The sequence below is a fragment of the Salmo salar genome, unplaced genomic scaffold (assembly GCF_905237065.1).
Source record: "Salmo salar unplaced genomic scaffold, Ssal_v3.1, whole genome shotgun sequence".
Lineage (NCBI taxonomy): Eukaryota > Metazoa > Chordata > Actinopteri > Salmoniformes > Salmonidae > Salmo > Salmo salar.
Window position 1 is genome coordinate 36,831 of NW_025547600.1, and position 23,207 is coordinate 60,037.

Genomic DNA, 23,207 nt, shown 5'->3' on the forward strand with positions numbered 1-23,207 from the left:
AGTTTAGCCAGCTTGTACAACTCTCTGTCAGAGCATGAGTAGGCTCTAGAAGCAATCTCTGTTAGCTTGCCGTGATCGTATAGTGGTTAGTACTCTGCGTTGTGGCCGCAGCAACCCCGGTTCGAATCCGGGTCACGGCACTTCATTGCCATTTCGAAAGGGTTGTAATTTTGATTGAGTTGAAACTTACTCTGTGAGCTAAGAAACGACCAAAATGATGAAGAAATAGTGTATGATTCTGAATGTTTACTCATATCTCGTGACACACCTATCACATGTTAATGCCAACTTTGGGTCCCAAACCGTAGTTTAAGAATCCATGTCAGAGGATCTTGAGTTTATTCAGCTCGAGACCCAAATGAAAAATGTACTGTCCTCGAATGACCCAAATTAAGAAGAAATAGTATGTGACTTCAAAAGTTTACTGATATCTCGCTGCCCACCTCTCACATACTCAGGCCCACTTTGGGTCCCAAAACATAGCATAAGAAACCCTGTTGCTAGACAATTGAAGGTGTCCATATCGATTCCAAAATTAGTAAATAACATCTGTTTTGTGATGTGATTTTGCAAGACAGAGATATGGGTTAAATGAACGAGACTGGTTTGACTTAAATACGTGTGGCGGTGACCTTACCTGCATCAGACGTGATGTCTATGGGCGCTGTGGCTTAGTTGGTTAAAGCGCCTGTCTAGTAAACAGGAGATCCTGAGTTCGAATCTCAGCAGAGCCTTTTCAAGCAGTTCATTGAACACATTGATGGAAAAGGTCAGAGTGGAGGGCACTCAGCTATTCTCAACCAATTGGTTAACAGAATTATGAGTGTTGAGAGGAGAGAAAACTTGAGGAGGGTGCAATTGAGATATTCCAAATTCACGGAAAAAGAGAGCTTTTTGAATGAATTACAACGTACCAACTGTCTGAAGTTCAACTGGTTCTTCAGTTTATTCATTTCGAGCGCTAAATGAAAAGAGTTTAGCCAGCTTGTACAACTCTCTGTCAGAGCATGAGTAGGCTCTAGAAGCAGTCTCTGTTAGCTTGCCGTGATCGTATAGTGGTTAGTACTCTGCGTTGTGGCCGCAGCAACCCCGGTTCGAATCCGGGTCACGGCACTTCATTGCCATTTCGAAAGGGTTGTAATTTTGATTGAGTTGAAACTTACTCTGTGAGCTAAGAAACTCCCCGAAACGACCAAAATGATGAAGAAATAGTGTATGATTCTGAATGTTTACTCATATCTCGTGACACACCTATCACATGTTAATGCCAACTTTGGGTCCCAAACCGTAGTTTAAGAATCCATGTCAGAGGATCTTGAGTTTATTCAGCTCGAGACCCAAATGAAAAATGTACTGTCCTCGAATGACCCAAATTAAGAAGAAATAGTATGTGACTTCAAAAGTTTACTGATATCTCGCTGCCCACCTCTCACATACTCAGGCCCACTTTGGGTCCCAAAACATAGCATAAGAAACCCTGTTGCTAGACAATTGTAGGTGTCCATATCGATTCCAAAATTAGTAAATAACATCTGTTTTGTGATGTGATTTTGCAAGACAGAGATATGGGTTAAATGAACGAGACTGGTTTGACTTAAATACGTGTGGCGGTGACCTTACCTGCATCAGACGTGATGTCTATGGGCGCTGTGGCTTAGTTGGTTAAAGCGCCTGTCTAGTAAACAGGAGATCCTGAGTTCGAATCTCAGCAGAGCCTTTTCAAGCAGTTCATTGAACACATTGATGGAAAAGGTCAGAGTGGAGGGCACTCAGCTATTCTCAACCAATTGGTTAACAGAATTAGGAGTGTTGAGAGGAGAGAAAACTTGAGGAGGGTGCAATTGAGATATTCCAAATTCACGGAAAAGAGAGCTTTTTGAATGAATTACAACGTACCAACTGTCTGAAGTTCAACTGGTTCTTCAGTTTATTCATTTCGAGCGCTAAATGAAAAGAGTTTAGCCAGCTTGTACAACTCTCTGTCAGAGCATGAGTAGGCTCTACAAGCAATCTCTGTTAGCTTGCCGTGATCGTATAGTGGTTAGTACTCTGCGTTGTGGCCGCAGCAACCCCGGTTCGAATCCGGGTCACGGCACTTCATTGCCATTTCGAAAGGGTTGTAATTTTGATTGAGTTGAAACTTACTCTGTGAGCTAAGAAACGACCAAAATGATGAAGAAATAGTGTATGATTCTGAATGTTTACTCATATCTCGTGACACACCTATCACATGTTAATGCCAACTTTGGGTCCCAAACCGTAGTTTAAGAATCCATGTCAGAGGATCTTGAGTTTATTCAGCTCGAGACCCAAATGAAAAATGTACTGTCCTCGAATGACCCAAATTAAGAAGAAATAGTATGTGACTTCAAAAGTTTACTGATATCTCGCTGCCCACCTCTCACATACTCAGGCCCACTTTGGGTCCCAAAACATAGCATAAGAAACCCTGTTGCTAGACAATTGTAGGTGTCCATATCGATTCCAAAATTAGTAAATAACATCTGTTTTGTGATGTGATTTTGCAAGACAGAGATATGGGTTAAATGAACGAGACTGGTTTGACTTAAATACGTGTGGCGGTGACCTTACCTGCATCAGACGTGATGTCTATGGGCGCTGTGGCTTAGTTGGTTAAAGCGCCTGTCTAGTAAACAGGAGATCCTGAGTTCGAATCTCAGCAGAGCCTTTTCAAGCAGTTCATTGAACACATTGATGGAAAAGGTCAGAGTGGAGGGCACTCAGCTATTCTCAACCAATTGGTTAACAGAATTAGGAGTGTTGAGAGGAGAGAAAACTTGAGGAGGGTGCAATTGAGATATTCCAAATTCACGGAAAAAGAGAGCTTTTTGAATGAATTACAACGTACCAACTGTCTGAAGTTCAACTGGTTCTTCAGTTTATTCATTTCGAGCGCTAAATGAAAAGAGTTTAGCCAGCTTGTACAACTCTCTGTCAGAGCATGAGTAGGCTCTACAAGCAATCTCTGTTAGCTTGCCGTGATCGTATAGTGGTTAGTACTCTGCGTTGTGGCCGCAGCAACCCCGGTTCGAATCCGGGTCACGGCACTTCATTGCCATTTCGAAAGGGTTGTAATTTTGATTGAGTTGAAACTTACTCTGTGAGCTAAGAAACTCCCCGAAACGACCAAAATGATGAAGAAATAGTGTATGATTCTGAATGTTTACTCATATCTCGTGACACACCTATCACATGTTAATGCCAACTTTGGGTCCCAAACCGTAGTTTAAGAATCCATGTCAGAGGATCTTGAGTTTATTCAGCTCGAGACCCAAATGAAAAATGTACTGTCCTCGAATGACCCAAATTAAGAAGAAATAGTATGTGACTTCAAAAGTTTACTGATATCTCGCTGCCCACCTCTCACATACTCAGGCCCACTTTGGGTCCCAAAACATAGCATAAGAAACCCTGTTGCTAGACAATTGAAGGTATCCATATCGATTCCAAAATTAGTAAATAACATCTGTTTTGTGATGTGATTTTGCAAGACAGAGATATGGGTTAAATGAACGAGACTGGTTTGACTTAAATACGTGTGGCGGTGACCTTACCTGCATCAGACGTGATGTCTATGGGCGCTGTGGCTTAGTTGGTTAAAGCGCCTGTCTAGTAAACAGGAGATCCTGAGTTCGAATCTCAGCAGAGCCTTTTCAAGCAGTTCATTGAACACATTGATGGAAAAGGTCAGAGTGGAGGGCACTCAGCTATTCTCAACCAATTGGTTAACAGAATTAGGAGTGTTGAGAGGAGAGAAAACTTGAGGAGGGTGCAATTGAGATATTCCAAATTCACGGAAAAAGAGAGCTTTTTGAATGAATTACAACGTACCAACTGTCTGAAGTTCAACTGGTTCTTCAGTTTATTCATTTCGAGCGCTAAATGAAAAGAGTTTAGCCAGCTTGTACAACTCTCTGTCAGAGCATGAGTAGGCTCTACAAGCAATCTCTGTTAGCTTGCCGTGATCGTATAGTGGTTAGTACTCTGCGTTGTGGCCGCAGCAACCCCGGTTCGAATCCGGGTCACGGCACTTCATTGCCATTTCGAAAGGGTTGTAATTTTGATTGAGTTGAAACTTACTCTGTGAGCTAAGAAACTCCCCGAAACGACCAAAATGATGAAGAAATAGTGTATGATTCTGAATGTTTACTCATATCTCGTGACACACCTATCACATGTTAATGCCAACTTTGGGTCCCAAACCGTAGTTTAAGAATCCATGTCAGAGGATCTTGAGTTTATTCAGCTCGAGACCCAAATGAAAAATGTACTGTCCTCGAATGACCCAAATTAAGAAGAAATAGTATGTGACTTCAAAAGTTTACTGATATCTCGCTGCCCACCTCTCACATACTCAGGCCCACTTTGGGTCCCAAAACATAGCATAAGAAACCCTGTTGCTAGACAATTGTAGGTATCCATATCGATTCCAAAATTAGTAAATAACATCTGTTTTGTGATGTGATTTTGCAAGACAGAGATATGGGTTAAATGAACGAGACTGGTTTGACTTAAATACGTGTGGCGGTGACCTTACCTGCATCAGACGTGATGTCTATGGGCGCTGTGGCTTAGTTGGTTAAAGCGCCTGTCTAGTAAACAGGAGATCCTGAGTTCGAATCTCAGCAGAGCCTTTTCAAGCAGTTCATTGAACACATTGATGGAAAAGGTCAGAGTGGAGGGCACTCAGCTATTCTCAACCAATGGGTTAACAGAATTAGGAGTGTTGAGAGGAGAGAAAACTTGAGGAGGGTGCAATTGAGATATTCCAAATTCACGGAAAAAGAGAGCTTTTTGAATGAATTACAACGTACCAACTGTCTGAAGTTCAACTGGTTCTTCAGTTTATTCATTTCGAGCGCTAAATGAAAAGAGTTTAGCCAGCTTGTACAACTCTCTGTCAGAGCATGAGTAGGCTCTACAAGCAATCTCTGTTAGCTTGCCGTGATCGTATAGTGGTTAGTACTCTGCGTTGTGGCCGCAGCAACCCCGGTTCGAATCCGGGTCACGGCACTTCATTGCCATTTCGAAAGGGTTGTAATTTTGATTGAGTTGAAACTTACTCTGTGAGCTAAGAAACTCCCCGAAACGACCAAAATGATGAAGAAATAGTGTATGATTCTGAATGTTTACTCATATCTCGTGACACACCTATCACATGTTAATGCCAACTTTGGGTCCCAAACCGTAGTTTAAGAATCCATGTCAGAGGATCTTGAGTTTATTCAGCTCGAGACCCAAATGAAAAATGTACTGTCCTCGAATGACCCAAATTAAGAAGAAATAGTATGTGACTTCAAAAGTTTACTGATATCTCGCTGCCCACCTCTCACATACTCAGGCCCACTTTGGGTCCCAAAACATAGCATAAGAAACCCTGTTGCTAGACAATTGTAGGTATCCATATCGATTCCAAAATTAGTAAATAACATCTGTTTTGTGATGTGATTTTGCAAGACAGAGATATGGGTTAAATGAACGAGACTGGTTTGACTTAAATACGTGTGGCGGTGACCTTACCTGCATCAGACGTGATGTCTATGGGCGCTGTGGCTTAGTTGGTTAAAGCGCCTGTCTAGTAAACAGGAGATCCTGAGTTCGAATCTCAGCAGAGCCTTTTCAAGCAGTTCATTGAACACATTGATGGAAAAGCTCAGAGTGGAGGGCACTCTGCTATTCTCAACCAATGGGTTAACAGAATTAGGACTGTTGAGAGGAGAGAAAACTTGAGGAGGGTGCAATTGAGATATTCCAAATTCACGGAAAAAGAGAGCTTTTTGAATGAATTACAACGTACCAACTGTCTGAAGTTCAACTGGTTCTTCAGTTTATTCATTTCGAGCGCTAAATGAAAAGAGTTTAGCCAGCTTGTACAACTCTCTGTCAGAGCATGAGTAGGCTCTACAAGCAATCTCTGTTAGCTTGCCGTGATCGTATAGTGGTTAGTACTCTGCGTTGTGGCCGCAGCAACCTCGGTTCGAATCCGGGTCACGGCACTTCATTGCCATTTCGAAAGGGTTGTAATTTTGATTGAGTTGAAACTTACTCTGTGAGCTAAGAAACTCCCCGAAACGACCAAAATGATGAAGAAATAGTGTATGATTCTGAATGTTTACTCATATCTCGTGACACACCTATCACATGTTAATGCCAACTTTGGGTCCCAAACCGTAGTTTAAGAATCCATGTCAGAGGATCTTGAGTTTATTCAGCTCGAGACCCAAATGAAAAATGTACTGTCCTCGAATGACCCAAATTAAGAAGAAATAGTATGTGACTTCAAAAGTTTACTGATATCTCGCTGCCCACCTCTCACATACTCAGGCCCACTTTGGGTCCCAAAACATAGCATAAGAAACCCTGTTGCTAGACAATTGTAGGTATCCATATCGATTCCAAAATTAGTAAATAACATCTGTTTTGTGATGTGATTTTGCAAGACAGAGATATGGGTTAAATGAACGAGACTGGTTTGACTTAAATACGTGTGGCGGTGACCTTACCTGCATCAGACGTGATGTCTATGGGCGCTGTGGCTTAGTTGGTTAAAGCGCCTGTCTAGTAAACAGGAGATCCTGAGTTCGAATCTCAGCAGAGCCTTTTCAAGCAGTTCATTGAACACATTGATGGAAAAGGTCAGAGTGGAGGGCACTCTGCTATTCTCAACCAATGGGTTAACAGAATTAGGAGTGTTGAGAGGAGAGAAAACTTGAGGAGGGTGCAATTGAGATATTCCAAATTCACGGAAAAAGAGAGCTTTTTGAATGAATTACAACGTACCAACTGTCTGAAGTTCAACTGGTTCTTCAGTTTATTCATTTCGAGCGCTAAATGAAAAGAGTTTAGCCAGCTTGTACAACTCTCTGTCAGAGCATGAGTAGGCTCTACAAGCAATCTCTGTTAGCTTGCCGTGATCGTATAGTGGTTAGTACTCTGCGTTGTGGCCGCAGCAACCCCGGTTCGAATCCGGGTCACGGCACTTCATTGCCATTTCGAAAGGGTTGTAATTTTGATTGAGTTGAAACTTACTCTGTGAGCTAAGAAACTCCCCGAAACGACCAAAATGATGAAGAAATAGTGTATGATTCTGAATGTTTACTCATATCTCGTGACACACCTATCACATGTTAATGCCAACTTTGGGTCCCAAACCGTAGTTTAAGAATCCATGTCAGAGGATCTTGAGTTTATTCAGCTCGAGACCCAAATGAAAAATGTACTGTCCTCGAATGACCCAAATTAAGAAGAAATAGTATGTGACTTCAAAAGTTTACTGATATCTCGCTGCCCACCTCTCACATACTCAGGCCCACTTTGGGTCCCAAAACATAGCATAAGAAACCCTGTTGCTAGACAATTGTAGGTATCCATATCGATTCCAAAATTAGTAAATAACATCTGTTTTGTGATGTGATTTTGCAAGACAGAGATATGGGTTAAATGAACGAGACTGGTTTGACTTAAATACGTGTGGCGGTGACCTTACCTGCATCAGACGTGATGTCTATGGGCGCTGTGGCTTAGTTGGTTAAAGCGCCTGTCTAGTAAACAGGAGATCCTGAGTTCGAATCTCAGCAGAGCCTTTTCAAGCAGTTCATTGAACACATTGATGGAAAAGGTCAGAGTGGAGGGCACTCAGCTATTCTCAACCAATGGGTTAACAGAATTAGGAGTGTTGAGAGGAGAGAAAACTTGAGGAGGGTGCAATTGAGATATTCCAAATTCACGGAAAAAGAGAGCTTTTTGAATGAATTACAACGTACCAACTGTCTGAAGTTCAACTGGTTCTTCAGTTTATTCATTTCGAGCGCTAAATGAAAAGAGTTTAGCCAGCTTGTACAACTCTCTGTCAGAGCATGAGTAGGCTCTACAAGCAATCTCTGTTAGCTTGCCGTGATCGTATAGTGGTTAGTACTCTGCGTTGTGGCCGCAGCAACCTCGGTTCGAATCCGGGTCACGGCACTTCATTGCCATTTCGAAAGGGTTGTAATTTTGATTGAGTTGAAACTTACTCTGTGAGCTAAGAAACGACCAAAATGATGAAGAAATAGTGTATGATTCTGAATGTTTACTCATATCTCGTGACACACCTATCACATGTTAATGCCAACTTTGGGTCCCAAACCGTAGTTTAAGAATCCATGTCAGAGGATCTTGAGTTTATTCAGCTCGAGACCCAAATGAAAAATGTACTGTCCTCGAATGACCCAAATTAAGAAGAAATAGTATGTGACTTCAAAAGTTTACTGATATCTCGCTGCCCACCTCTCACATACTCAGGCCCACTTTGGGTCCCAAAACATAGCATAAGAAACCCTGTTGCTAGACAATTGTAGGTATCCATATCGATTCCAAAATTAGTAAATAACATCTGTTTTGTGATGTGATTTTGCAAGACAGAGATATGGGTTAAATGAACGAGACTGGTTTGACTTAAATACGTGTGGCGGTGACCTTACCTGCATCAGACGTGATGTCTATGGGCGCTGTGGCTTAGTTGGTTAAAGCGCCTGTCTAGTAAACAGGAGATCCTGAGTTCGAATCTCAGCAGAGCCTTTTCAAGCAGTTCATTGAACACATTGATGGAAAAGGTCAGAGTGGAGGGCACTCAGCTATTCTCAACCAATTGGTTAACAGAATTAGGAGTGTTGAGAGGAGAGAAAACTTGAGGAGGGTGCAATTGAGATATTCCAAATTCACGGAAAAAGAGAGCGTTTTGAATCAATTACAACGTACCAACTGTGTGAAGTTCAACTGGTTCTTCAGTTTATTCATTTCGAGCGCTAAATGAAAAGAGTTTAGCCAGCTTGTACAACTCTCTGTCAGAGCATGAGTAGGCTCTACAAGCAATCTCTGTTAGCTTGCCGTGATCGTATAGTGGTTAGTACTCTGCGTTGTGGCCGCAGCAACCCTCGGTTCGAATCCGGGTCACGGCACTTCATTGCCATTTCGAAAGGGTTGTAATTTTGATTGAGTTGAAACTTACTCTGTGAGCTAAGAAACTCCCCGAAACGACCAAAATGATGAAGAAATAGTGTATGATTCTGAATGTTTACTCATATCTCGTGACACACCTATCACATGTTAATGCCAACTTTGGGTCCCAAACCGTAGTTTAAGAATCCATGTCAGAGGATCTTGAGTTTATTCAGCTCGAGACCCAAATGAAAAATGTACTGTCCTCGAATGACCCAAATTAAGAAGAAATAGTATGTGACTTCAAAAGTTTACTGATATCTCGCTGCCCACCTCTCACATACTCAGGCCCACTTTGGGTCCCAAAACATAGCATAAGAAACCCTGTTGCTAGACAATTGTAGGTATCCATATCGATTCCAAAATTAGTAAATAACATCTGTTTTGTGATGTGATTTTGCAAGACAGAGATATGGGTTAAATGAACGAGACTGGTTTGACTTAAATACGTGTGGCGGTGACCTTACCTGCATCAGACGTGATGTCTATGGGCGCTGTGGCTTAGTTGGTTAAAGCGCCTGTCTAGTAAACAGGAGATCCTGAGTTCGAATCTCAGCAGAGCCTTTTCAAGCAGTTCGTTGAACACATTGATGGAAAAGGTCAGAGTGGAGGGCACTCAGCTATTCTCAACCAATTGGTTAACAGAATTATGAGTGTTGAGAGGAGAGAAAACTTGAGGAGGGTGCAATTGAGATATTCCAAATTCACGGAAAAGAGAGCTTTTGAATGAATTACAACGTACCAACTGTGTGAAGTTCAACTGGTTCTTCAGTTTATTCATTTCGAGCGCTAAATGAAAAGAGTTTAGCCAGCTTGTACAACTCTCTGTCAGAGCATGAGTAGGCTCTACAAGCAATCTCTGTTAGCTTGCCGTGATCGTATAGTGGTTAGTACTCTGCGTTGTGGCCGCAGCAACCTCGGTTCGAATCCGGGTCACGGCACTTCATTGCCATTTCGAAAGGGTTGTAATTTTGATTGAGTTGAAACTTACTCTGTGAGCTAAGAAACTCCCCGAAACGACCAAAATGATGAAGAAATAGTGTATGATTCTGAATGTTTACTCATATCTCGTGACACACCTATCACATGTTAATGCCAACTTTTGGGTCCCAAACCGTAGTTTAAGAATCCATGTCAGAGGATCTTGAGTTTATTCAGCTCGAGACCCAAATGAAAAATGTACTGTCCTCGAATGACCCAAATTAAGAAGAAATAGTATGTGACTTCAAAAGTTTACTGATATCTCGCTGCCCACCTCTCACATACTCAGGCCCACTTTGGGTCCCAAAACATAGCATAAGAAACCCTGTTGCTAGACAATTGTAGGTATCCATATCGATTCCAAAATTAGTAAATAACATCTGTTTTGTGATGTGATTTTGCAAGACAGAGATATGGGTTAAATGAACGAGACTGGTTTGACTTAAATACGTGTGGCGGTGACCTTACCTGCATCAGACGTGATGTCTATGGGCGCTGTGGCTTAGTTGGTTAAAGCGCCTGTCTAGTAAACAGGAGATCCTGAGTTCGAATCTCAGCAGAGCCTTTTCAAGCAGTTCATTGAACACATTGATGGAAAAGGTCAGAGTGGAGGGCACTCTGCTATTCTCAACCAATGGGTTAACAGAATTAGGAGTGTTGAGAGGAGAGAAAACTTGAGGAGGGTGCAATTGAGATATTCCAAATTCACGGAAAAAGAGAGCTTTTTGAATGAATTACAACGTACCAACTGTCTGAAGTTCAACTGGTTCTTCAGTTTATTCATTTCGAGCGCTAAATGAAAAGAGTTTAGCCAGCTTGTACAACTCTCTGTCAGAGCATGAGTAGACTCTACAAGCTATCTCTGTTAGCTTGCCGTGATCGTATAGTGGTTAGTACTCTGCGTTGTGGCCGCAGCAACCTCGGTTCGAATCCGGGTCACGGCACTTCATTGCCATTTCGAAAGGGTTGTAATTTTGATTGAGTTGAAACTTACTCTGTGAGCTAAGAAACTCCCCGAAACGACCAAAATGATGAAGAAATAGTGTATGATTCTGAATGTTTACTCATATCTCGTGACACACCTATCACATGTTAATGCCAACTTTTTGGTCCCAAACCGTAGTTTAAGAATCCATGTCAGAGGATCTTGAGTTTATTCAGCTCGAGACCCAAATAAAAAATGTACTGTCCTCGAATGACCCAAATTAAGAAGAAATAGTATGTGACTTCAAAAGTTTACTGATATCTCGCTGCCCACCTCTCACATACTCAGGCCCACTTTGGGTCCCAAAACATAGCATAAGAAACCCTGTTGCTAGACAATTGTAGGTATCCATATCGATTCCAAAATTAGTAAATAACATCTGTTTTGTGATGTGATTTTGCAAGACAGAGATATGGGTTAAATGAACGAGACTGGTTTGACTTAAATACGTGTGGCGGTGACCTTACCTGCATCAGACGTGATGTCTACGGGCGCTGTGGCTTAGTTGGTTAAAGCGACTGTCTAGTAAACAGGAGATCCTGAGTTCGAATCTCAGCAGAGCCTTTTCAAGCAGTTCATTGAACACATTGATGGAAAAGCTCAGAGTGGAGGGCACTCTGCTATTCTCAACCAATGGGTTAACAGAATTAGGACTGTTGAGAGGAGAGAAAACTTGAGGAGGGTGCAATTGAGATATTCCAAATTCACGGAAAAAGAGAGCTTTTTGAATGAATTACAACGTACCAACTGTCTGAAGTTCAACTGGTTCTTCAGTTTATTCATTTCGAGCGCTAAATGAAAAGAGTTTAGCCAGCTTGTACAACTCTCTGTCAGAGCATGAGTAGGCTCTACAAGCAATCTCTGTTAGCTTGCCGTGATCGTATAGTGGTTAGTACTCTGCGTTGTGGCCGCAGCAACCTCGGTTCGAATCCGGGTCACGGCACTTCATTGCCATTTCGAAAGGGTTGTAATTTTGATTGAGTTGAAACTTACTCTGTGAGCTAAGAAACTCCCCGAAACGACCAAAATGATGAAGAAATAGTGTATGATTCTGAATGTTTACTCATATCTCGTGACACACCTATCACATGTTAATGCCAACTTTGGGTCCCAAACCGTAGTTTAAGAATCCATGTCAGAGGATCTTGAGTTTATTCAGCTCGAGACCCAAATGAAAAATGTACTGTCCTCGAATGACCCAAATTAAGAAGAAATAGTATGTGACTTCAAAAGTTTACTGATATCTCGCTGCCCACCTCTCACATACTCAGGCCCACTTTGGGTCCCAAAACATAGCATAAGAAACCCTGTTGCTAGACAATTGTAGGTATCCATATCGATTCCAAAATTAGTAAATAACATCTGTTTTGTGATGTGATTTTGCAAGACAGAGATATGGGTTAAATGAACGAGACTGGTTTGACTTAAATACGTGTGGCGGTGACCTTACCTGCATCAGACGTGATGTCTATGGGCGCTGTGGCTTAGTTGGTTAAAGCGCCTGTCTAGTAAACAGGAGATCCTGAGTTCGAATCTCAGCAGAGCCTTTTCAAGCAGTTCATTGAACACATTGATGGAAAAGGTCAGAGTGGAGGGCACTCAGCTATTCTCAACCAATTGGTTAACAGAATTATGAGTGTTGAGAGGAGAGAAAACTTGAGGAGGGTGCAATTGAGATATTCCAAATTCACGGAAAAAGAGAGCTTTTTGAATGAATTACAACGTACCAACTGTCTGAAGTTCAACTGGTTCTTCAGTTTATTCATTTCGAGCGCTAAATGAAAAGAGTTTAGCCAGCTTGTACAACTCTCTGTCAGAGCATGAGCAGGCTCTACAAGCAATCTCTGTTAGCTTGCCGTGATCGTATAGTGGTTAGTACTCTGCGTTGTGGCCGCAGCAACCCCAGTTCGAATCCGGGTCACGGCACTTCATTGCCATTTCGAAAGGGTTGTAATTTTGATTGAGTTGAAACTTACTCTGTGAGCTAAGAAACTCCCCGAAACGACCAAAATGATGAAGAAATAGTGTATGATTCTGAATGTTTACTCATATCTCGTGACACACCTATCACATGTTAATGCCAACTTTGGGTCCCAAACCGTAGTTTAAGAATCCATGTCAGAGGATCTTGAGTTTATTCAGCTCGAGACCCAAATGAAAAATGTACTGTCCTCGAATGACCCAAATTAAGAAGAAATAGTATGTGACTTCAAAAGTTTACTGATATCTCGCTGCCCACCTCTCACATACTCAGGCCCACTTTGGGTCCCAAAACATAGCATAAGAAACCCTGTTGCTAGACAATTGTAGGTATCCATATCGATTCCAAAATTAGTAAATAACATCTGTTTTGTGATGTGATTTTGCAAGACAGAGATATGGGTTAAATGAACGAGACTGGTTTGACTTAAATACGTGTGGCGGTGACCTTACCTGCATCAGACGTGATGTCTATGGGCGCTGTGGCTTAGTTGGTTAAAGCGCCTGTCTAGTAAACAGGAGATCCTGAGTTCGAATCTCAGCAGAGCCTTTTCAAGCAGTTCGTTGAACACATTGATGGAAAAGATCAGAGTGGAGGGCACTCAGCTATTCTCAACCAATTGGTTAACAGAATTATGAGTGTTGAGAGGAGAGAAAACTTGAGGAGGGTGCAATTGAGATATTCCAAATTCACGGAAAAAGAGAGCTTTTTGAATGAATTACAACGTACCAACTGTCTGAAGTTCAACTGGTTCTTCAGTTTATTCATTTCGAGCGCTAAATGAAAAGAGTTTAGCCAGCTTGTACAACTCTCTGTCAGAGCATGAGTAGACTCTACAAGCGATCTCTGTTAGCTTGCCGTGATCGTATAGTGGTTAGTACTCTGCGTTGTGGCCGCAGCAACCTCGGTTCGAATCCGGGTCACGGCACTTCATTGCCATTTCGAAAGGGTTGTAATTTTGATTGAGTTGAAACTTACTCTGTGAGCTAAGAAACTCCCCGAAACGACCAAAATGATGAAGAAATAGTGTATGATTCTGAATGTTTACTCATATCTCGTGACACACCTATCACATGTTAATGCCAACTTTGGGTCCCAAACCGTAGTTTAAGAATCCATGTCAGAGGATCTTGAGTTTATTCAGCTCGAGACCCAAATGAAAAATGTACTGTCCTCGAATGACCCAAATTAAGAAGAAATAGTATGTGACTTCAAAAGTTTACTGATATCTCGCTGCCCACCTCTCACATACTCAGGCCCACTTTGGGTCCCAAAACATAGCATAAGAAACCCTGTTGCTAGACAATTGTAGGTATCCATATCGATTCCAAAATTAGTAAATAACATCTGTTTTGTGATGTGATTTTGCAAGACAGAGATATGGGTTAAATGAACGAGACTGGTTTGACTTAAATACGTGTGGCGGTGACCTTACCTGCATCAGACGTGATGTCTATGGGCGCTGTGGCTTAGTTGGTTAAAGCGCCTGTCTAGTAAACAGGAGATCCTGAGTTCGAATCTCAGCAGAGCCTTTTCAAGCAGTTCATTGAACACATTGATGGAAAAGGTCAGAGTGGAGGGCACTCAGCTATTCTCAACCAATTGGTTAACAGAATTATGAGTGTTGAGAGGAGAGAAAACTTGAGGAGGGTGCAATTGAGATATTCCAAATTCACGGAAAAAGAGAGCGTTTTGAATCAATTACAACGTACCAACTGTGTGAAGTTCAACTGTTTCTTCAGTTTATTCATTTCGAGCGCTAAATGAAAAGAGTTTAGCGAGCTTGTACAACTCTCTGTCAGAGCATGAGTAGGCTCTACAAGCAATCTCTGTTAGCTTGCCGTGATCGTATAGTGGTTAGTACTCTGCGTTGTGGCCGCAGCAACCCCGGTTCGAATCCGGGTCACGGCACTTCATTGCCATTTCGAAAGGGTTGTAATTTTGATTGAGTTGAAACTTACTCTGTGAGCTAAGAAACTCCCCGAAACGACCAAAATGATGAAGAAATAGTGTATGATTCTGAATGTTTACTCATATCTCGTGACACACCTATCACATGTTAATGCCAACTTTGGGTCCCAAACCGTAGTTTAAGAATCCATGTCAGAGGATCTTGAGTTTATTCAGCTCGAGACCCAAATGAAAAATGTACTGTCCTCGAATGACCCAAATTAAGAAGAAATAGTATGTGACTTCAAAAGTTTACTGATATCTCGCTGCCCACCTCTCACATACTCAGGCCCACTTTGGGTCCCAAAACATAGCATAAGAAACCCTGTTGCTAGACAATTGTAGGTATCCATATCGATTCCAAAATTAGTAAATAACATCTGTTTTGTGATGTGATTTTGCAAGACAGAGATATGGGTTAAATGAACGAGACTGGTTTGACTTAAATACGTGTGGCGGTGACCTTACCTGCATCAGACGTGATGTCTATGGGCGCTGTGGCTTAGTTGGTTAAAGCGCCTGTCTAGTAAACAGGAGATCCTGAGTTCGAATCTCAGCAGAGCCTTTTCAAGCAGTTCGTTGAACACATTGATGGAAAAGGTCAGAGTGGAGGGCACTCAGCTATTCTCAACCAATTGGTTAACAGAATTATGAGTGTTGAGAGGAGAGAAAACTTGAGGAGGGTGCAATTGAGATATTCCAAATTCACGGAAAAAGAGAGCTTTTTGAATGAATTACAACGTACCAACTGTCTGAAGTTCAACTGGTTCTTCAGTTTATTCATTTCGAGCGCTAAATGAAAAGAGTTTAGCCAGCTTGTACAACTCTCTTTCAGAGCATGAGTAGATCTACAAGCGATCTCTGTTAGCTTGCCGTGATCGTATAGTGGTTAGTACTCTGCGTTGTGGCCGCAGCAACCTCGGTTCGAATCCGGGTCACGGCACTTCATTGCCATTTCGAAAGGGTTGTAATTTTGATTGAGTTGAAACTTACTCTGTGAGCTAAGAAACTCCCCGAAACGACCAAAATGATGAAGAAATAGTGTATGATTCTGAATGTTTACTCATATCTCGTGACACACCTATCACATGTTAATGCCAACTTTGGGTCCCAAACCGTAGTTTAAGAATCCATGTCAGAGGATCTTGAGTTTATTCAGCTCGAGACCCAAATGAAAAATGTATTGTCCTCGAATGACCCAACTTAAGAAGAAATAGTATGTGACTTCAAAAGTTTACTGATATCTCGCTGCCCACCTCTCACATACTCAGGCCCACTTTGGGTCCCAAAACATAGCATAAGAAACCCTGTTGCTAGACAATTGTAGGTATCCATATCGATTCCAAAATTAGTAAATAACATCTGTTTTGTGATGTGATTTTGCAAGACAGAGATATGGGTTAAATGAACGAGACTGGTTTGACTTAAATACGTGTGGCGGTGACCTTACCTGCATCAGACGTGATGTCTACGGGCGCTGTGGCTTAGTTGGTTAAAGCGCCTGTCTAGTAAACAAGAGATCCTTAGTTCGAATCTCAGCAGAGCCTTTTCAAGCAGTTCATTGAACACATTGATGGAAAAGCTCAGAGTGGAGGTCACTCTGCTATTCTCAACCAATGGGTTAACAGAATTAGGAGTGTTGAGAGGAGAGAAAACTTGAGGAGGGTGCAATTGAGATATTCCAAATTCACGGAAAAAGAGAGCTTTTTGAATGAATTACAACGTACCAACTGTCTGAAGTTCAACTGGTTCTTCAGTTTATTCATTTCGAGCGCTAAATGAAAAGAGTTTAGCCAGCTTGTACAACTCTCTGTCAGAGCATGAGCAGGCTCTACAAGCAATCTCTGTTAGCTTGCCGTGATCGTATAGTGGTTAGTACTCTGCGTTGTGGCCGCAGCAACCCCGGTTCGAATCCGGGTCACGGCACTTCATTGCCATTTCGAAAGGGTTGTAATTTTGATTGAGTTGAAACTTACTCTGTGAGCTAAGAAACTCCCCGAAACGACCAAAATGATGAAGAAATAGAGTATGATTCTGAATGTTTACTCATATCTCGTGACACACCTATCACATGTTAATGCCAACTTTGGGTCCCAAACCGTAGTTTAAGAATCCATGTCAGAGGATCTTGAGTTTATTCAGCTCGAGACCCAAATGAAAAATGTACTGTCCTCGAATGACCCAAATTAAGAAGAAATAGTATGTGACTTCAAAAGTTTACTGATATCTCGCTGCCCACCTCTCACATACTCAGGCCCACTTTGGGTCCCAAAACATAGCATAAGAAACCCTGTTGCTAGACAATTGTAGGTATCCATATCGATTCCAAAATTAGTAAATAACATCTGTTTTGTGATGTGATTTTGCAAGACAGAGATATGGGTTAAATGAACGAGACTGGTTTGACTTAAATACGTGTGGCGGTGACCTTACCTGCATCAGACGTGATGTCTATGGGCGCTGTGGCTTAGTTGGTTAGCCTGTTAGGGCTAGGGGGCAGCATTGACACGGCTGGATAAAAAACATACCCGATTTAATCTGGTTACCACTCCTACCCAGTAACTAGAATATGCATATACTTATTACATATGGATAGAAAACACCCTAAATTTTCTAAAACTGTTTGAATGGTGTCTGTGAGTATAACAGAACTCAAATGGCAGGTCAAAACCTGAGAGATTCCTTTACAGGAAGTGGCCTGTCTGACCATTTGTTGAACTTCTTTTCCATCTCTATCATTTACTAAGGATCTCTGCTCTAACGTGACACTTCCCACGTCGTCCATAGGCGCTCAGAGCCCGGGAAAAAACAGAATGTCGTCATTCCAGCCCCAGGCTGAAACACATTATCGCCTTTCTCAAGTGGCCGATCAAGAGACACTAGCTTATGCGCGTGACCCCGACCGCCCCCGCCTTTGGGATTTTTTCCTCTGTTTGCCGAAAAGGAGATTCCCTGTCGGAATATTATCGCTTTTCTATGAGAAAAGTGTCGTAAAAATTGATTTTAAACAGCGGTTGACATGCTTCAAAGTACGGTGATGGAATACTTAGAATTTTATTCTCACGAATTGCGCCAAGCGCGTGACACTTCTTTACTATTTCGGATAGTGTCTGGAACGCACGAACAAAACGCCGCTATTCGGATATAACGATGGATTATTTTGGACCAAACCAACATTTGTTATTGAAGTAGCAGTCCTGGCTGTGTATTCTGACGAAGACAACAAAAGGTAATGAAATGTTTATAATAGTAAATATGATTATGGTGAGTGCTAAACTTGCCGGGTGTCTAAATAGCGAGCCCGTGATGCCTGGGCTATGTACTTAGAATATTGCAAAATGTGCTTTCACCAAAAAGCTATTTTAAAATCGGACATATCGAGTGCATAGAGGAGGTCTGTATCTATAATTCTTAAAATAATTGTTATGCTTTTTGTGAACGTTTATCGTGAGTAATTTAGTAAAATTTTAGCGAATTCCCCGGAAGTTTGCGGGGGGTATGCTAGTTCTGAACGTCACATGCTAATGTAAAAAGCTGGTTTTTGATATAAATATGAACTTGATTGAACAAAACATGCATGTATTGTATAACATAATGTCCTAGGGTTGTCATCTGATGAAGATCATCAAAGGTGAGTGCTGCATTTAGCTGTCTTCTGGGTTTTGGTGACATTATATGCTGGCTTGAAAAATGGGTGTCTGATTATTTCTGGCTTGGTACTCTGCTGACATAATCTAATGTTTTGCTTTCGTTGTAAAGCCTTTTTGAAATCGGACAGTGTGGTTAGATTAACCTGTTGGGTCTAGGGGGCAGCATTTGCACGTCTGGATAAAAAAAATGTACCCGATTTAATCTGGTTACTAATCCTACCCAGTAACTAGAATATGCATATACTTATTATATATGGATAGAAAACACTCTAAAGTTTCTAAAACTGTTTGAATGGTGTCTGTGAGTATAACAGAACTCATTTGGCAGGCAAAACCCTGAGACATTTTCTGACAGGAAGTGGATACCTGATGTGTTGTATTGACTTTAAACCTATCCCATTGAAAAACACAGGGGCTTAGGAATATTTTGGCACTTCCTATTGCTTCCACTAGATGTCACCAGCCTTTACAAAGTGTTTTGAGTCTTCTGGAGGGAGATCTGACCGAACAAGAGCCATGGAACGATGATGTCCAATTAGACACCTGCCGCGCGAGTTCATGTTGGGTACCCTCGTTCCAATACGTTATAAAAGAGTATGCATTCGTCCACCTTGAATATTATTCATGTTCTGGTTAAAAAAGGCCCTAATGATTTATGCTATACAACGTTTGACATGTTTGAACGAACGGAAATATATTTTTCCCCTCGTTCATGACGAGAAGTCCGGCTGGCTTACATCATGTGCTAACGAGACGGAGATTTTTGGACATAAATGATGAGCTTTTTTGAACAAAACTACATTCGTTATGGACCTGTGATACCTGGAAGTGACATCTGATGAAGAGAATCAAAGGTAATGGATTATTTACATAGTATTTTCGATTTTAGATCTCCCCAACATGACGTCTAGTCTGTATCGCAACGCGTATTTTTCTGGGCGCAGTGCTCAGATTATTGCAAAGTGTGATTTCCCAGTAAGGTTATTTTTAAATCTGGCAAGTTGATTGAGTTCAAGAGATGTAAATCTATAATTCTTTAAATGACAATATAATATTTTACCAATGTTTTCTAATTTTAATTATTTAATTTGTGACGCTGACTTGACTTCCGGTTATTGGAGGGAAACGATTTCCTCAACATCAATGCCATAGTAAAACGCTGTTTTTGGATATAAATATGAACTTGATAGAACTAAAAATGCATGCATTGTCTAACATAATGTCCTAGGAGTGTCATCTGATGGAGATTGTAAAAGGTTAGTGCATCATTTTAGCTGGTTTTATGGTTTTGGTGACCCTGTCTTTGACTTGACAAAACATTACACACAACTCTTGTAAATGTACTGACCTAACATACTCTAAATTTATGCTTTCGCCGTAAAACCTTTTTGAAATCGTAAAACGTGGATAGATTAAGGAGATGTTTATCTTTGAAATGGTGTAAAATAGTTGTATTTTTGAAAAATTTGAATTTTGACATTTATTTGGATTCAAATTTGCCGCTCTTGAAATGCACCTGCTGTTGATGGAGTGCACCACGGGTGGCACGCTAGCGTCCCACCTAGCCCCAAGAGGTTAACGAGAGTCTTGTCTTTAAATGGCTGTAAAATAGTCATATGTTTGAGAAATTGAAGTAATAGGATTTTTAAGGTTTTGAAAATCGCGCCACAGGATAGATGTGGCTGTTACGTAGGTGGGACGAATTCGTCCCGCCTAGCCTAGAGAGGTTAATTAACCTGTTGGGGCTAGGGGGCAGTATTTTCACGTCTAGATAAAAAAACGTACCCGATTTAATCTGGTTACTAATCCTACCCAGTAACTAGAATAAGCATATACTTATTATATATGGATAGAAAACACCCTAAAGTTTCTAAAACTGTTTGAATGGTGTCTGTGAGTATAACAGAAGTCATTTGGCAGGCAAAACCCTGAGACATTTTCTGACAGGAAGTGGATACCTGATGTGTTGAATTACCTTTAAGCCTATGCCATTGAAACACACAGGGGTTGATTAATGTTTTGGCACTTCCTATTGCTTCCACTAGATGTCACCAGCCTTTACAAAGTGTTTTGAGTCTTTTACTGTGAGATCTGACCGAACAAGAGCCATGGAACGGTGATGGCCGATTAGACTCTGGCGCGCGAGTTCATGTTGGGTACCCTCGTTCCAATACGTTATAAAAGAGAATGCATTCGTCCACCTTGAATATTATTCATGTTCTGGTTAAAAAAGGCACTAATGATTTATGCTATACAACGTTTGACATGTTTGAACGAACGTAAATATATTTTTTCCCCTCGTTCATGACGAGAAGTCCGGCTGGCTTAGATCATGTGCTAACAACACGGAGCTTTTTGGATATAAATGATGAGCTTTTTTGAACAAAACTACATTCGTTATGGACCTGGGATTCCTGGAAGTGACATCTGATGAAGAGAATCAAAGGTAATGGATTATTTACATAGTATTTTCGATTTTAGATCTCTCCAACATGGCCGTTTGCTATACAGACAAAGCATATTTTTCTGGGCGCAGTGCTCAGATTATTGCAAAGTGTGATTTCCCAGTAAGGTTATTTTTAAATCTGGCAAGTTGATTGCGTTCAAGAGATGTAAATCTATAATTCTTTAAATGACAATATAATATTTTACCAATGTTTTCTAATTTTAATTATTTAATTTGTGACGCTGACTTGACTGCCGGTTATTGGAGGGAAACGATTTCCTCAACATCAATGCCATAGTAAAACGCTATTTTTGGATATAAATATGAACTTGATAGAACTAAAAATGCATGCATTGTCTAACATAATGTCCTAGGAGTGTCATCTGATGGAGATTGTAAAAGGTTAGTGCATCATTTTAGCTGGTTTTATGGTTTTGGTGACCCTGTCTTTGACTTGACAAAACATTACACACAACTCTTGTAAATGTACTGTCCTAACATACTCTAAATTTATGCTTTCGCCGTAAAACGTTTTTGAAATTGTAAAACGTGGTTAGATTAAGGAGATGTTTATCTTTCAAAGGGTGTAAAATAGTTGTATGTTTGAAAAATTTGAATTTTGACATTTATTTGGATTCAAATTTGCCGCTCTTGAAATGCACCTGCTGTTGATGGAGTGCACCACGGGTGGCACGCTAGCGTCCCACCTAGCCCATAGAGGTTAACATGTGATAGGTGTGTCACGAGATATGAGTAAACATTCATGTATTGTACAAAACATGCATGTATTGTATAACATAATGTCCTAGGGTTGTCATCTGATGAAGATCATCAAAGGTGAGTGCTGCATTTAGCTGTCTTCTGGGTTTTGGTGACATTATATGCTGGCTTGAAAAATGGGTGTCTGATTATTTCTGGCTTGCTACTCTGCTGACATAATCTAATGTTTTGCTTTCGTTGTAAAGCCTTTTTGAAATCGGACAGTGTGGTTAGATTAACGAGAGTCGTGTCTTTAAATGGCTGTAAAATAGTCATATGTTTGAGAAATTGAAGTAATAGGATTTTTAAGGTTTTGAAAATCGAGCCACAGGCTGCAAGTGGCTGTTACGTAGGTGGGACGAATTCGTCACATACTATTTCTTCTTAATTTGGGTCATTCGAGGACAGTACACTTTTCATTTGGGACTCGAGCTGAATAAACTCAAGATCCTCTGACATGGATTCTTAAACTACGGTTTGGGACCCAAAGTGGGCATTAACATGTGATAGGTGTGTCACGAGATATGAGTAAACATTCAGAATCATACACTATTTCTTCATCATTTTGGTCGTTTCGGGGAGTTTCTTAGCTCACAGAGTAAGTTTCAACTCAATCAAAATTACAACCCTTTCGAAATGGCAATGAAGTGCCGTGACGGTTGCTGCGGCCACAACGCAGAGTACTAACCACTACACGATCACGGCAAGCTAACAGAGATTGCTTGTAGAGCCTACTCATGCTCTGACAGAGAGTTGTACAAGCTGGCTAAAATCTTTTCATTTAGAGCTCGAAATGAATAAACTGAAGAACCAGTTGAACTTCAGACAGTTGGTACGTTGTAATTCATTCAGAAAGTCATCTTTTTCCGTGAATTTGGAACATCTCAATTGCACCCTCCTCAAGTTTTCTCTCCTCTCAACTCCCCTAATTCTTTTAACCCATTGGTTGAGAATAGCAGAGTGTCTTCCACTCTGACCTTTTCCATCAATGTGTTCAATGAACTGCTTGGAAAGGCTCTGCTGAGATTCGAACTCAGGATCTCCTGTTTACTAGACAGGCCCTTTAACCAAGTAAGCCACAGCGCCCATAGACCTCACATCTGATGCAGGTAAGGTCACCGCCACACGTATTTAAGTCAAACCAGTCTCGTTCATTTAACCCATATCTCTGTCTTGCAAAATCACATCACAAAACAGATGTTATTTACTAATTTTGGAATCGATATGGACACCTTCAATTGTCTAGCAACAGGGTTTCTTATGCTATGTTTTGGGACCCAAAGTGGGCCTGAGTATGTGAGAGGTGGGCAGCGAGATATCAGTAAACATTTGTAGTCACATACTATTTCTTTTTAATTTGGGTCATTCGAGGACAGTACATTTTTCATTTGGGTCTCGAGCTGAATAAACTCAAGATCCTCTGACATGGATTCTTAAACTACGGTTTGGGACCCAAAG

At 41.1% G+C, this 23,207-nt stretch overlaps 33 non-coding genes across 33 annotated transcripts; all 33 read left to right on the forward strand.

The window, feature by feature from the left end:
• The first annotated feature begins 68 nt into the window (after positions 1 to 68).
• On the forward strand, positions 69 to 140 carry trnah-gug (transfer RNA histidin (anticodon GUG)). The gene has a single exon. It is a non-coding gene; the product is annotated as a tRNA-His (tRNA).
• A 520-nt stretch (positions 141 to 660) lies between these two features.
• On the forward strand, positions 661 to 734 carry trnat-agu (transfer RNA threonine (anticodon AGU)). Its single transcript has one exon. It is a non-coding gene; the product is annotated as a tRNA-Thr (tRNA).
• A 307-nt stretch (positions 735 to 1,041) lies between these two features.
• On the forward strand, positions 1,042 to 1,113 carry trnah-gug (transfer RNA histidin (anticodon GUG)). The gene has a single exon. It is a non-coding gene; the product is annotated as a tRNA-His (tRNA).
• Positions 1,114 to 1,643: 530 nt separating this feature from the next.
• On the forward strand, positions 1,644 to 1,717 carry trnat-agu (transfer RNA threonine (anticodon AGU)). Its single transcript has one exon. It is a non-coding gene; the product is annotated as a tRNA-Thr (tRNA).
• Positions 1,718 to 2,023: 306 nt separating this feature from the next.
• trnah-gug (transfer RNA histidin (anticodon GUG)) lies at positions 2,024 to 2,095 on the forward strand. The gene has a single exon. It is a non-coding gene; the product is annotated as a tRNA-His (tRNA).
• A 520-nt stretch (positions 2,096 to 2,615) lies between these two features.
• On the forward strand, positions 2,616 to 2,689 carry trnat-agu (transfer RNA threonine (anticodon AGU)). Its single transcript has one exon. It is a non-coding gene; the product is annotated as a tRNA-Thr (tRNA).
• Positions 2,690 to 2,996: 307 nt separating this feature from the next.
• Positions 2,997 to 3,068, forward strand: trnah-gug (transfer RNA histidin (anticodon GUG)). The gene has a single exon. It is a non-coding gene; the product is annotated as a tRNA-His (tRNA).
• Positions 3,069 to 3,598: 530 nt separating this feature from the next.
• trnat-agu (transfer RNA threonine (anticodon AGU)) lies at positions 3,599 to 3,672 on the forward strand. The gene has a single exon. It is a non-coding gene; the product is annotated as a tRNA-Thr (tRNA).
• A 307-nt stretch (positions 3,673 to 3,979) lies between these two features.
• trnah-gug (transfer RNA histidin (anticodon GUG)) lies at positions 3,980 to 4,051 on the forward strand. Its single transcript has one exon. It is a non-coding gene; the product is annotated as a tRNA-His (tRNA).
• Positions 4,052 to 4,581: 530 nt separating this feature from the next.
• On the forward strand, positions 4,582 to 4,655 carry trnat-agu (transfer RNA threonine (anticodon AGU)). Its single transcript has one exon. It is a non-coding gene; the product is annotated as a tRNA-Thr (tRNA).
• Positions 4,656 to 4,962: 307 nt separating this feature from the next.
• On the forward strand, positions 4,963 to 5,034 carry trnah-gug (transfer RNA histidin (anticodon GUG)). The gene has a single exon. It is a non-coding gene; the product is annotated as a tRNA-His (tRNA).
• Positions 5,035 to 5,564: 530 nt separating this feature from the next.
• trnat-agu (transfer RNA threonine (anticodon AGU)) lies at positions 5,565 to 5,638 on the forward strand. The gene has a single exon. It is a non-coding gene; the product is annotated as a tRNA-Thr (tRNA).
• A 307-nt stretch (positions 5,639 to 5,945) lies between these two features.
• Positions 5,946 to 6,017, forward strand: trnah-gug (transfer RNA histidin (anticodon GUG)). The gene has a single exon. It is a non-coding gene; the product is annotated as a tRNA-His (tRNA).
• Positions 6,018 to 6,547: 530 nt separating this feature from the next.
• On the forward strand, positions 6,548 to 6,621 carry trnat-agu (transfer RNA threonine (anticodon AGU)). Its single transcript has one exon. It is a non-coding gene; the product is annotated as a tRNA-Thr (tRNA).
• A 307-nt stretch (positions 6,622 to 6,928) lies between these two features.
• Positions 6,929 to 7,000, forward strand: trnah-gug (transfer RNA histidin (anticodon GUG)). Its single transcript has one exon. It is a non-coding gene; the product is annotated as a tRNA-His (tRNA).
• A 530-nt stretch (positions 7,001 to 7,530) lies between these two features.
• On the forward strand, positions 7,531 to 7,604 carry trnat-agu (transfer RNA threonine (anticodon AGU)). The gene has a single exon. It is a non-coding gene; the product is annotated as a tRNA-Thr (tRNA).
• A 307-nt stretch (positions 7,605 to 7,911) lies between these two features.
• Positions 7,912 to 7,983, forward strand: trnah-gug (transfer RNA histidin (anticodon GUG)). The gene has a single exon. It is a non-coding gene; the product is annotated as a tRNA-His (tRNA).
• Positions 7,984 to 8,503: 520 nt separating this feature from the next.
• On the forward strand, positions 8,504 to 8,577 carry trnat-agu (transfer RNA threonine (anticodon AGU)). The gene has a single exon. It is a non-coding gene; the product is annotated as a tRNA-Thr (tRNA).
• Positions 8,578 to 8,884: 307 nt separating this feature from the next.
• On the forward strand, positions 8,885 to 8,957 carry trnah-gug (transfer RNA histidin (anticodon GUG)). The gene has a single exon. It is a non-coding gene; the product is annotated as a tRNA-His (tRNA).
• Positions 8,958 to 9,487: 530 nt separating this feature from the next.
• On the forward strand, positions 9,488 to 9,561 carry trnat-agu (transfer RNA threonine (anticodon AGU)). Its single transcript has one exon. It is a non-coding gene; the product is annotated as a tRNA-Thr (tRNA).
• A 305-nt stretch (positions 9,562 to 9,866) lies between these two features.
• trnah-gug (transfer RNA histidin (anticodon GUG)) lies at positions 9,867 to 9,938 on the forward strand. Its single transcript has one exon. It is a non-coding gene; the product is annotated as a tRNA-His (tRNA).
• Positions 9,939 to 10,469: 531 nt separating this feature from the next.
• trnat-agu (transfer RNA threonine (anticodon AGU)) lies at positions 10,470 to 10,543 on the forward strand. Its single transcript has one exon. It is a non-coding gene; the product is annotated as a tRNA-Thr (tRNA).
• A 307-nt stretch (positions 10,544 to 10,850) lies between these two features.
• On the forward strand, positions 10,851 to 10,922 carry trnah-gug (transfer RNA histidin (anticodon GUG)). Its single transcript has one exon. It is a non-coding gene; the product is annotated as a tRNA-His (tRNA).
• Positions 10,923 to 11,453: 531 nt separating this feature from the next.
• trnat-agu (transfer RNA threonine (anticodon AGU)) lies at positions 11,454 to 11,527 on the forward strand. Its single transcript has one exon. It is a non-coding gene; the product is annotated as a tRNA-Thr (tRNA).
• A 307-nt stretch (positions 11,528 to 11,834) lies between these two features.
• trnah-gug (transfer RNA histidin (anticodon GUG)) lies at positions 11,835 to 11,906 on the forward strand. The gene has a single exon. It is a non-coding gene; the product is annotated as a tRNA-His (tRNA).
• Positions 11,907 to 12,436: 530 nt separating this feature from the next.
• On the forward strand, positions 12,437 to 12,510 carry trnat-agu (transfer RNA threonine (anticodon AGU)). The gene has a single exon. It is a non-coding gene; the product is annotated as a tRNA-Thr (tRNA).
• Positions 12,511 to 13,419: 909 nt separating this feature from the next.
• On the forward strand, positions 13,420 to 13,493 carry trnat-agu (transfer RNA threonine (anticodon AGU)). The gene has a single exon. It is a non-coding gene; the product is annotated as a tRNA-Thr (tRNA).
• A 307-nt stretch (positions 13,494 to 13,800) lies between these two features.
• On the forward strand, positions 13,801 to 13,872 carry trnah-gug (transfer RNA histidin (anticodon GUG)). The gene has a single exon. It is a non-coding gene; the product is annotated as a tRNA-His (tRNA).
• Positions 13,873 to 14,402: 530 nt separating this feature from the next.
• trnat-agu (transfer RNA threonine (anticodon AGU)) lies at positions 14,403 to 14,476 on the forward strand. Its single transcript has one exon. It is a non-coding gene; the product is annotated as a tRNA-Thr (tRNA).
• A 307-nt stretch (positions 14,477 to 14,783) lies between these two features.
• Positions 14,784 to 14,855, forward strand: trnah-gug (transfer RNA histidin (anticodon GUG)). The gene has a single exon. It is a non-coding gene; the product is annotated as a tRNA-His (tRNA).
• Positions 14,856 to 15,385: 530 nt separating this feature from the next.
• trnat-agu (transfer RNA threonine (anticodon AGU)) lies at positions 15,386 to 15,459 on the forward strand. The gene has a single exon. It is a non-coding gene; the product is annotated as a tRNA-Thr (tRNA).
• Positions 15,460 to 15,765: 306 nt separating this feature from the next.
• On the forward strand, positions 15,766 to 15,837 carry trnah-gug (transfer RNA histidin (anticodon GUG)). Its single transcript has one exon. It is a non-coding gene; the product is annotated as a tRNA-His (tRNA).
• Positions 15,838 to 16,748: 911 nt separating this feature from the next.
• trnah-gug (transfer RNA histidin (anticodon GUG)) lies at positions 16,749 to 16,820 on the forward strand. Its single transcript has one exon. It is a non-coding gene; the product is annotated as a tRNA-His (tRNA).
• Positions 16,821 to 23,207: the final 6,387 nt, after the last annotated feature.